Here is a 12,058-nt window from a genome sequence, read left to right on the forward strand (position 1 = left end):
TTAAAAAATTTTATTATCTGTTGGTGACGGTGTAGCTGTGCTATAGCCAATTTTGTTTTATAAATGTGCATGTATACTACATAGCATAGTATACTGATGTGCCAAATGCAGTCCGTTAAAATCCCGGATCCCAGGATATTTTCTGTTTGATCTCAGATTCACTGTAACAAATAATTTCATCCCCAGGTTTGTATTCAAGTTCTTCGTTATCTAGAGAAAGGCCACATTCCATGCCTGTCTTTACTGCCAGAACTTCATCCTTCAGATGTTTCAGTGTTGTCACGGATCCTGAAGGAGAATACAAATGCATGAAAAAACATGAAATATTAAAACCATTAAAACATTACAAGAGCATGCATTTAACACAGAAAAACACCCAAGCTGCACAATTGTGGCATTTATCAGCACTGGCTTACCTTCCCGGAGAATATTTCTCCCTCGAATAAGTCTGAATTTCATCTTTTTGTCCAGTTGGCCTCAGCTCCATTTAACACATTTTACTATGTTTATGTTTCACTGCAGGAAAGTCTGTATATATTATATCTAGGCCTGGGAAGGGAAGCATGACTGGTGAAGCTAAATTATCAACCTTTAATAGAACAAATAGAGTTTAAAATCAACAATATTAAAGTTAAACTCACCAATTATATTTTCCTCTGTGGTCGGGGGCAGTTTGCTGCTCAGGTCGTCTTTGAGTTCATCTATGAGTTTGTAGATGACTCTGTGTAATCTTAAGGGAATTCCCTTCTTTGCAGCCATCTGCTAAACCGATTTATTTGCAGCGACATTGAACCTGTATATGGTGCCTGAACAATGAGGGGGGAAAAAGAGAAATTAAATGAAAATGAAAACAATAGCTGTTCATTTAAGGGCTGTAAATCAGTGGTTGTCAACCCTTTTTGACGTCAAGGTTCCCTGCTATCAAGGATATTTGAAAGTCCTTAAGCTATTTCTGCTGTAATTACAAAGCTGCTCAAACTTTCATACTTACAGAAACTGAAATTTAAAGAGTGGCAATATCATAAAAATATATCAATATAAATAATTAAATTCCATAACTCTGTAAGTTTCAAGAACTGAATGTTATTCAAAATGTATTTATTTTTATTACTAATATATTTCCACTTTTCTATAACTACTAAAGTCTAATTTATGACTTTTCCAGTCCTTCGTGATTGCTTTTTTATTATTATTTTACTCACAAATAGCAATTTCTACTCTTTAAAACATTTTAGAGCCTGCAACTAGAACAATTTTATTCATTATACAAATTTCCATGACTTTTTAAGATTTTATTAATTTCCATGATTTTTTCCAAGTCTAGAAATAACACTAAAATTTAATCATATATCCACTTATTTGATAGAAATTGTTGGTAAAATGTATTGGTACAAACAGCAATACTGTGAAATATTATTACAATTTAAAATTTCAGTTTGAATATATTTTAAAATCATTCTGATTTGCTGCTCAAAAAACATTTCTTATTAATAACCAATGCTAAAAATGGTTTTTGCTGCTTAATATTACTGAAACGTTGCTGTTCAAGAGTTTGGGGTAAGTAAGATTAAAAAAAAAAGAAAAAGAAATTAATACTTTTATTCAGCAAGGAGCATTAAATTGATCAAAAGTGACACTAAAGAAATTCATAATGTTATAACAGATTCCTATTTCAAATAAATTCCGTTTTTTAAACTTTCTATTCATCAAAGAATCCTGAAAAAAAATGTATCTCAGCTTCCACAAGAATTAAGCAGCACAACTGTTTTTAACATTGATAATGAGAAATGTTTCTTAAATCAGCATATTAGAATGATTTCTGAAAGATCATGTGACACCGAAGACTGGAGTAATGATGCTGAAAATTTGCATTTGCAAAAAGCTTTGCATCAGGAATAAATAACATTTAAAATATATTAGAATCAAACAGAAAACAGCTATTTTAAATAGTAATAATATTTCACAATATTACTGTATTTTTTATCAAATAAGTGCAGCCTTGGTGAGCGTAAGAGAATTTTCAAAAACATTTAAAAATCTTACTGATTTCAAACATTTGACTAGTAGTGTATAACATATATCATAAAAAATGCTACAAAGTGTATAATATGGCTCTCTAAAAGCACAAGCTTATAAGATACCTCTGATTCCACCTCCAGGATCTCCTCACCAGCAGAGGGAAGATCTTTCCAACCCACGATCTCCACAGGGATCTCACTCACGGCCTGATTATACTCATCAAACATGAAGCGCACTTTAGCCCAGCACTTTCCTGGCACCAGTGTACAGCCCTTCCTCAGAGTGCCGCGCTGGATGATGGCTGTGGTAACCGGCCTGTGGAAACATAACAGCTGATGGGAAGACTCTTATGATCTAATATCAAGTGTAGTCCTTATGAATCTCTGACACTGTAGGGATGTCTCGTTTACACTCACCCTTTGCCTTTGTCTGTGCGGCTCTCGATGACCGTCCCCTCCAACAGGCCTGTGGGGTCGCCCTTCAGCTCCAGGACCTCTGCCAGTATCACCGTGGCTTCAGCCAGCTCTAATAAATTGTCCCCCTGCAGAGAAATCTGTGTTCTTAGTGGTTTTGAGATATTGAGCTTCAAATTTTTTGCATTCCATATACTTTATAGGTAGAACACATCACATACTGTAAATAAGTTGTCACAGAATAAGTATGTGAATAACTCAGTTTTGACAAAAATGTCAGATAGAACCTTATAATTCCAAGGTGACGAAATCCAAAAATATTTGAAAACCTAATCCATGACAAAAAAAAAATATTTTTAAGAGTGTCGTTGTATTAGACGCTAAAATACATCACAAGCATGTATTTTAAAGAGATAAAGCACAAACACACTTTTCATGTCAAATGTATTTCCTCAATTTAATTTTTTTTAGCATTATTAATATTATTTCTACTTCTGGTTAGTCTGCTAGAACTAACTTCATATTTCCAGAAATCACTTTGACACCACTTGGTTCAAATTCATAGCAAAAATGGCTTGAAAATGTGAAATTAGTTATTCACCATGCTGGTTGGTTTGATATTATTTGCTATTATGTGACTATTGATGTTATCCAATACCATTTTTTAAGAGGGGCATAAGAGTCTAAATATTAGGCGGGACTGCTGTACCTTTAACGCAGAAAACGCTGCATGACCGGGTGTGTCCAGAAAAGTGATCTTCTCACTCATTTCATCACAAAATTGCTTAACTTAGCACTTACGATGCCAAAAACGGACAGAAATGATTGCTTGTTTTCAAGAAAACTACTATTTGTCTTAAGTTACCCTCAGAGACCCAAGCTTTGATATTCATGATGTATTATTTTTTTCACCCTTCAACATGTTTTTAGGAAACCATGGGTTATAAAAATCAGAATTTGCATTGGGGTATGTTTATTTATTTTTGATACAAAAAGTGAATATTTTGAATTCACAACACAATTTAGCTACAAATGCAAATGCATAATATATTTCAGCCATTGAGGATTGAGTCATGAAATATTCTGACCATTTAAATACTGTAATAAATATTCATATCAATAGTAATATATGTCAATATCATAAAGCACAAACACACTTTTCATGTCAAATGTATTTCCTCAATTTAATTTTTTTTAGCATTATTAATATTATTTCTACTTCTGGTTAGTCTGCTAGAACTAACTTCATATTTCCAGAAATCACTTTGACACCACTTGGTTCAAATTCATAGCAAAAATGGCTTGAAAATGTGAAATTAGTTATTCACCATGCTGGTTGGTTTGATATTATTTGCTATTATGTGACTATTGATGTTATCCAATACCATTTTTTAAGAGGGGCATAAGAGTCTAAATATTAGGCGGGACTGCTGTACCTTTAACGCAGAAAACGCTGCATGACCGGGTGTGTCCAGAAAAGTGATCTTCTCACTCATTTCATCACAAAATTGCTTAACTTAGCACTTACGATGCCAAAAACGGACAGAAATGATTGCTTGTTTTCAAGAAAACTACTATTTGTCTTAAGTTACCCTCAGAGACCCAAGCTTTGATATTCATGATGTATTCTTTTTTTCACCCTTCAACATGTTTTTAGGAAACCATGGGTTATAAAAATAAAAATTTGCATTGGGGTATGTTTATTTATTTTTGATACAAAAAGTGAATATTTTGAATTCACAACACAATTTAGCTACAAATGCAAATGCATAATATATTTCAGCCATTGAGGATTGAGTCATGAAATTTTCTGACCATTTAAATACTGTAATAAATATTCATATCAATAGTAATATATGTCAATATCATATTCATATCAAGTAGTAATTTTAATAACACTTAATTAAAAAAAATATTCACTTTTATATTAATGGGACGAAAAAATAACGAAACAGCACAGAAAACAGAAAAAAATATATTTTTGTATCATTAATTCAATAGGCTCCAGTGTTGCATTTTTGCTACACTTATAAAAATGGTCTCTAATGTATGTATGTTCAGAATTTCATTGCATTTAAGCCTTTCCCCAACACTAGACATAGAAATCAAACTTAAAAATATGATTAGATGCCAAATACTGTATATAAAATTAGATGCCAAATACTGTAACTATTTGTGATGTATATAAATCGATAAATTTGTTCCAAAAGTGTTGAGAACTATGTCAGTGCCATGTGTTAGTGTCATTTTGTGTGACTTTATCAAGCTTTGACAGTTATATCCACTGTTGTTTTGATCAAATGCAAAGTGTTAGCTACTGTTACATTTAGATTTCACCCATATTTAGTGAAAATGAGGAACTATTTAATTGCTTCATACAAACAATATTCTGCGTTTGAATATATTTTAAAATCATTCTGATTTGCTGCTCAAAAAACATTTCTTATTAATAACCAATGCTAAAAATGGTTTTTGCTGCTTAATATTACTGAAACGTTGCTGTTCAAGAGTTTGGGGTAAGTAAGATTAAAAAAAAAAGAAAAAGAAATTAATACTTTTATTCAGCAAGGAGCATTAAATTGATCAAAAGTGACACTAAAGAAATTCATAATGTTATAACAGATTCCTATTTCAAATAAATTCCGTTTTTTAAACTTTCTATTCATCAAAGAATCCTGAAAAAAAATGTATCTCAGCTTCCACAAGAATTAAGCAGCACAACTGTTTTTAACATTGATAATGAGAAATGTTTCTTAAATCAGCATATTAGAATGATTTCTGAAAGATCATGTGACACCGAAGACTGGAGTAATGATGCTGAAAATTTGCATTTGCAAAAAGCTTTGCATCAGGAATAAATAACATTTAAAATATATTAGAATCAAACAGAAAACAGCTATTTTAAATAGTAATAATATTTCACAATATTACTGTATTTTTTATCAAATAAGTGCAGCCTTGGTGAGCGTAAGAGAATTTTCAAAAACATTTAAAAATCTTACTGATTTCAAACATTTGACTAGTAGTGTATAACATATATCATAAAAAATGCTACAAAGTGTATAATATGGCTCTCTAAAAGCACAAGCTTATAAGATACCTCTGATTCCACCTCCAGGATCTCCTCACCAGCAGAGGGAAGATCTTTCCAACCCACGATCTCCACAGGGATCTCACTCACGGCCTGATTATACTCATCAAACATGAAGCGCACTTTAGCCCAGCACTTTCCTGCCACCAGCGTACAGCCCTTCCTCAGAGTGCCGCGCTGGATGATGGCTGTGGTAACCGGCCTGTGGAAACATAACAGCTGATGGGAAGACTCTTATGATCTAATATCAAGTGTAGTCCTTATGAATCTCTGACACTGTAGGGATGTCTCGTTTACACTCACCCTTTGCCTTTGTCTGTGCGGCTCTCGATGACCGTCCCCTCCAACAGGCCTGTGGGGTCGCCCTTCAGCTCCAGGACCTCTGCCAGTATCACCGTGGCTTCAGCCAGCTCTAATAAATTGTCCCCCTGCAGAGAAATCTGTGTTCTTAGTGGTTTTGAGATATTGAGCTTCAAATTTTTTGCATTCCATATACTTTATAGGTAGAACACATCACATACTGTAAATAAGTTGTCACAGAATAAGTATGTGAATAACTCAGTTTTGACAAAAATGTCAGATAGAACCTTATAATTCCAAGGTGACGAAATCCAAAAATATTTGAAAACCTAATCCATGACAAAAAAAAAATATTTTTAAGAGTGTCGTTGTATTAGACGCTAAAATACATCACAAGCATGTATTTTAAAGAGATAAAGCACAAACACACTTTTCATGTCAAATGTATTTCCTCAATTTAATTTTTTTTAGCATTATTAATATTATTTCTACTTCTGGTTAGTCTGCTAGAACTAACTTCATATTTCCAGAAATCACTTTGACACCACTTGGTTCAAATTCATAGCAAAAATGGCTTGAAAATGTGAAATTAGTTATTCACCATGCTGGTTGGTTTGATATTATTTGCTATTATGTGACTATTGATGTTATCCAATACCATTTTTTAAGAGGGGCATAAGAGTCTAAATATTAGGCGGGACTGCTGTACCTTTAACGCAGAAAACGCTGCATGACCGGGTGTGTCCAGAAAAGTGATCTTCTCACTCATTTCATCACAAAATTGCTTAACTTAGCACTTACGATGCCAAAAACGGACAGAAATGATTGCTTGTTTTCAAGAAAACTACTATTTGTCTTAAGTTACCCTCAGAGACCCAAGCTTTGATATTCATGATGTATTCTTTTTTTCACCCTTCAACATGTTTTTAGGAAACCATGGGTTATAAAAATAAAAATTTGCATTGGGGTATGTTTATTTATTTTTGATACAAAAAGTGAATATTTTGAATTCACAACACAATTTAGCTACAAATGCAAATGCATAATATATTTCAGCCATTGAGGATTGAGTCATGAAATTTTCTGACCATTTAAATACTGTAATAAATATTCATATCAATAGTAATATATGTCAATATCATAGTAGTAATTTTAATAACACTTAATTTAAAAAAATATTCATTTTTATATTAATGGGACGAAAAAATAACGAAACAGCACAGAAAACAGAAAAAAATATATTTTTGTATCATTAATTCAATAGGCTCCAGTGTTGCATTTTTGCTACATTTATAAAAATGGTCTTTAATGTATGTATGTTCAGAATTTCATTGCATTTAAGCCTTTCCCCAACACTAGACATATAGAAATCAAACTTAAAAATATGATTAGATGCCAAATACTGTATATAAAATTAGATGCCAAATACTGTAACTATTTGTGATGTATATAAATCGATAAATTTGTTCCAAAAGTGTTGAGAACTGTGTCAGTGCCATGTGTTAGTGTCATTTTGTGTGACTTTATCAAGCTTTGACAGTTATATCCACTGTTGTTTTGATCAAATGCAAAGTGTTAGCTACTGTTACATTTAGATTTCACCCATATTTAGTGAAAATGAGGAACTATTTAATTGCTTCATACAAACAATATTCTGCAATTCTGCCACACTGGGTCTCTGAGGATAATCAAATATTGTAAATGGCGCTGATATGTGAGTTCAGTACCCCGAAACGCTCCGATGTGTTGCGTGATTCCCCCCGCCTCCTGAGCAGCGATCTGACTCTTCCTCAGACTGTCCAGCAGGGTGGTCTTCCCATGGTCTACATGACCCATGATGGTCACCATTGGAGCTCGAGGAACTAACTGAGCGGGATCTGGGGGACGTCTGACAACAATTCAAACAGAAATTACAGAAAGGGACAAATGATACATATATAAAACTATACTAAAATCCTCCTCACTGTCTCTGGATATTTGTTTTCTCTGACTTTGGTTTCTACCAGTTTGGCCCATTTGTGTTTCATTCCCGATCTCGTTACTGCTTCTTTTATCCATTTCTCCTCCAGCACTGTGTCAGGCTCCAGCTCGTCCAGATCGACATCCGTGTTGAGCAGGGCCTCATAGACGTGATCTAAAGAGGGGGAATAATACACATATACACTACTGTTATGACCATTTGGGGCCTGTAAGATTTTAAAAAAATCTTTGTAAAAATCAACGCGTTTCAGAAAGGCGGGGCATAGAGGAGAAGCAATAATGTACAGTATGTGGAAAATAATGTGTTTTTTGAACCTTAAACCGCATAAACACATTTCATTACACCAAATACACAAAATAATGTTCTTTTTAGCAACATCATATGACCCCTTTTTAAAGAAATTTATTTTATTCAGCACGGATGGATTAAACTGATCAAAAGTGACAGTAAAAGCATTAACAGTGTTCGAAAAGATTTTTATGATAAATAAACGCTGTTCTTTTGAACTTTATATCCATCAAAGAATCCTGAAAAAAATGCATTGCAGTTTCCACAAAATATGAAGCAGCACTGTTTTCAATATTGATGACAATAAGAAATGTTTCTTGAGCATCAGATCTGCATATTATATTGATTTCTGAAGAATCATGTGACACTGAAGACTGGAGTAATGATGCTGAAAATTCAGCTGCGCATCACAGAAATATATTACATTTTAACATATAATGGGTTTTTTTTTTTTATTTTTTTTTTTTACTGTTGTTACTGTATTTTTATAAAATAAATGCAGCCTTGGTGAGCATAAGAGACTTTCAAAAAAAATTTTTTAAATCTTACCGACAACATACTTTTGAACAGCAGAGTACTTAGTGATTTTAAACACCTGACTGGTTTGAACCTTGAATATAGAGATTAAACTGGAAATTAACTATAGGCAAGTTGAAATAAAATAATATAATTTAAACATGAATAAATATAAAAAATAAAATAGCTAAATAATGACAAAATTGATAGAAATAAAATTTAAAGTCGACGCGTTTCAGAAAGGCGGGGCATAGAGGAGAAGCAATAATGTACAGTATGTGGAAAATAATGTGTTTTTTGAACCTTAAACCGCATAAACACATTTCATTACACCAAATACACAAAATAATGTTATTTTTAGCAACATCATATGACCCCTTTTTAAAGAAATTTATTTTATTCAGCAAGGATGGATTAAACTGATCAAAAGTGACAGTAAAAGCATTAACAGTGTTCGAAAAGATTTTTATGATAAATAAACGCTGTTCTTTTGAACTTTATATCCATCAAAGAATCCTGAAAAAAATGCATTGCAGTTTCCACAAAATATGAAGCAGCACTGTTTTCAATATTGATGACAATAAGAAATGTTTCTTGAGCATCAGATCTGCATATTATATTGATTTCTGAAGAATCATGTGACACTGAAGACTGGAGTAATGATGCTGAAAATTCAGCTTTGATCACAGGAATAAATTACATTTTAAAATATATTAAAATTTAAAACAGTTATTTTAAATTGCAATACAATTTTTCACATGACTACCATTTTCAATCTTTTTTTTTTTCAAATGAATGCAGCCTTGGTGAGCACAAGAGTCTTCTTTCAAAAACATAAAAAATTGTCCATATCATCATAACAATACAATTTTTCACATGACTACCATTTTCAATCTTTTTTGTTTTTTTCAAATGAATGCAGCCTTGGTGAGCACAAGAGTCTTCTTTCAAAAACATAAAAAATTGTCCATATCATCATAACACTCACCAATGTCTTTATTCATGGCCTTGGCGAGTTCTGACACAGTCATCCTCTGTTTGATCTCCACCTCCTGCTTCTGCGGTTTCTCTAGTTTCACTGGTTTGGCGTTGATCTTCTGACCTTTCAATTGCCCTTATTCTACAGCAGGACAAACACAACATCTTCTGCTCGGCACACGCACACAAGGCATCCAAACAATCTGGTTTGTGCAATCTTGAATTAATCTTGTCATCTGCATTGAACTGTTGTGACCCTTCTGATGAGCATTAGTGAAGGGTTCGACATTTTGAGACTGACCTGTTTTGCAGCCAGGTGTCGGATCTGCGGACAGGTGTACGGAGGTCCAGGGGCCCAGGCAGGTAGAGAAAGATGTGGGATCCCTTGATGCCAACAGGACAACGCAGTCCTGCCAATCAAGGCTGCTATCCGCTTCATTGCTTCATTCATAATAAAAAAATTAAGCTTTACATACCAAAAAAGAGAGGAGAAGTTTATATAAAGACAATGTGCAAATATTGCATTAATCCAGGACAATCAATACACATACAGTACATCTTAAAAGACAAATTACTTTAACATTACAGTTGAGAGGTATCATGAATATCAATATTTAAATAGCTTGTTTTATGGAAATGTTATGATTTGACACAAATTAACCTATTGCTAAAGATGATTAGTAACTATGTACTGTGATACCATGGTACAGTGACGGTATCAAATGGTAATACCATGGTAGTTTGATAAATGCAATGGCGCTGAATGATTACTGTATCCATGTGTCATTGTAATTACATGGTACTCCAGCCAACTCAAAGAACACCATGGTATTACCATAGTACATGAAAAAAGACGTGGTATTATCACAGTACGTGTTCAAATAAATGGTATTACCATGATAAATGTCATAAATAAAATGTCATAAGACACACGGTACTACCAAAGCACTTTTTGTATCTTTTCATACATCTGTAAAGCTGACATTATTTTACAGTAGCTCAAGGCAGATTAACAGCATGATTATTTCCCTTCGTGTGACGTTTTCTACTTGCTAAATAAGAGAAGGTGAACTCAATACAGTCACCGTTGAATTCATTCAGTATGCAGACTTTGAAAGCAGAGGTGTGAAGAAAATATCCACTTAAGCAAATAATATCTGAACTCGGATGTCATTTCTGCTGTAAGGGCGCCGCCATGACAGTGTATCCCACAATGTGTTTCGACGACTGCAGTTCAAAACATAACCACGCGGTGGCGACAAAACCACAAAGAACATTGTCATTTAGAAATTGAATAAGTAAAATTAACATGCTCAGAAATATTTGGATACTACTACTACTAATACTGCTACTAATAATACATACCCAATATTCTTGTTTGTGCAAGTACACTTTATTGTGTACTTTTTACTTGCTTTCTTGGTACGTGGTACCTGTTACTTTTCTCAGCCCTGTTCAGGATGAACCAATGATAGTTTGAGCTTAGTGGAGGAAAACATTGTTGATTCCTGGGGTGGATTTCTATTTGTATTTCAGATACAATTCATATTTTAAATTAATACGGTATTAATTACCGTTTTATTAATACCTTTACCTTGTAGTGTTCAAATGCCTCCTATATGTCAGAAAAAATAAATAAAATAAATATCTTTCTGAGCCACCAAAGTAACCAAAAACCACATTGTCTCATAGTGAAGCTTTATTATTATTAATCAAAAATAGTAGTCTTTTTATTTATATTTCAAACCTGCTTACAAATGTAGGAAGCATGAGCACAAACCAGCACAACAAACAAACTAGGTTTTATTAGGTTAGAAAGAAAACATGATAAAAGTAAGCACGATACACAGGCACTCTGAGATATTTACTGGTTTTTAACAAACACAAGGTGCATTTCAGCTAAAAATAAGCAACTCTGCTCTTCTTTACTGCAAAAAGGGAAAATGACTGTACCACAACAGTTTTGATGCTACATGCTCAGAGGGACACATGTATTTAATTATAATTTTTTTTTTTGTAGATTTAACCTTCATGCAAGTAATTTGAAAAAAAAAAAAAAAAATTCAGTTAACACATAGCAAAAATGCAAACAAAATAATTTAATTATAATTTTTTTTTTTTTAGATTTAACCTTCATGCAAGTAATTAGAAAAACAAAACAAAAAATTCAGTTACCACATAGCAAAAATGCAAACAAAATACGTAAAAAAATAGGAGACAAAACAAGGAGTGATAGAGGAAAAAATATATGTGTGTCAACCAAGACAAATTAAGGACCTTAGTTGAGGATTGTTCAAGGACGAGGATTGTTTCTTGGCTTCCTGACAGATTATGCCTGAATTCACCTCAGAGATGGCATAATCATAGTGCATAGTTGCCTTTCGCATGATCAGAATAAAATGTTTGTATTTATATGATTCCGTTATAAATGATTTACAACTGATTTCACTAAAGGCCTTTACAACCTTTTCT

General features: G+C 33.1%; 1 pseudogene; it reads right to left on the reverse strand.

Annotated features, from left to right (window-relative positions):
- Positions 1 to 23: 23 nt before the first annotated feature.
- On the reverse strand, positions 24 to 11,958 carry LOC107753905 (translation initiation factor IF-2, mitochondrial-like; annotated as a pseudogene).
- Positions 11,959 to 12,058: the final 100 nt, after the last annotated feature.

The sequence above is a fragment of the Sinocyclocheilus rhinocerous genome, unplaced genomic scaffold (assembly GCF_001515625.1).
Source record: "Sinocyclocheilus rhinocerous isolate Xijiao unplaced genomic scaffold, SAMN03320098_v1.1 scaffold2666, whole genome shotgun sequence".
In the NCBI taxonomy this organism is placed as follows: Eukaryota; Metazoa; Chordata; class Actinopteri; order Cypriniformes; family Cyprinidae; genus Sinocyclocheilus; species Sinocyclocheilus rhinocerous.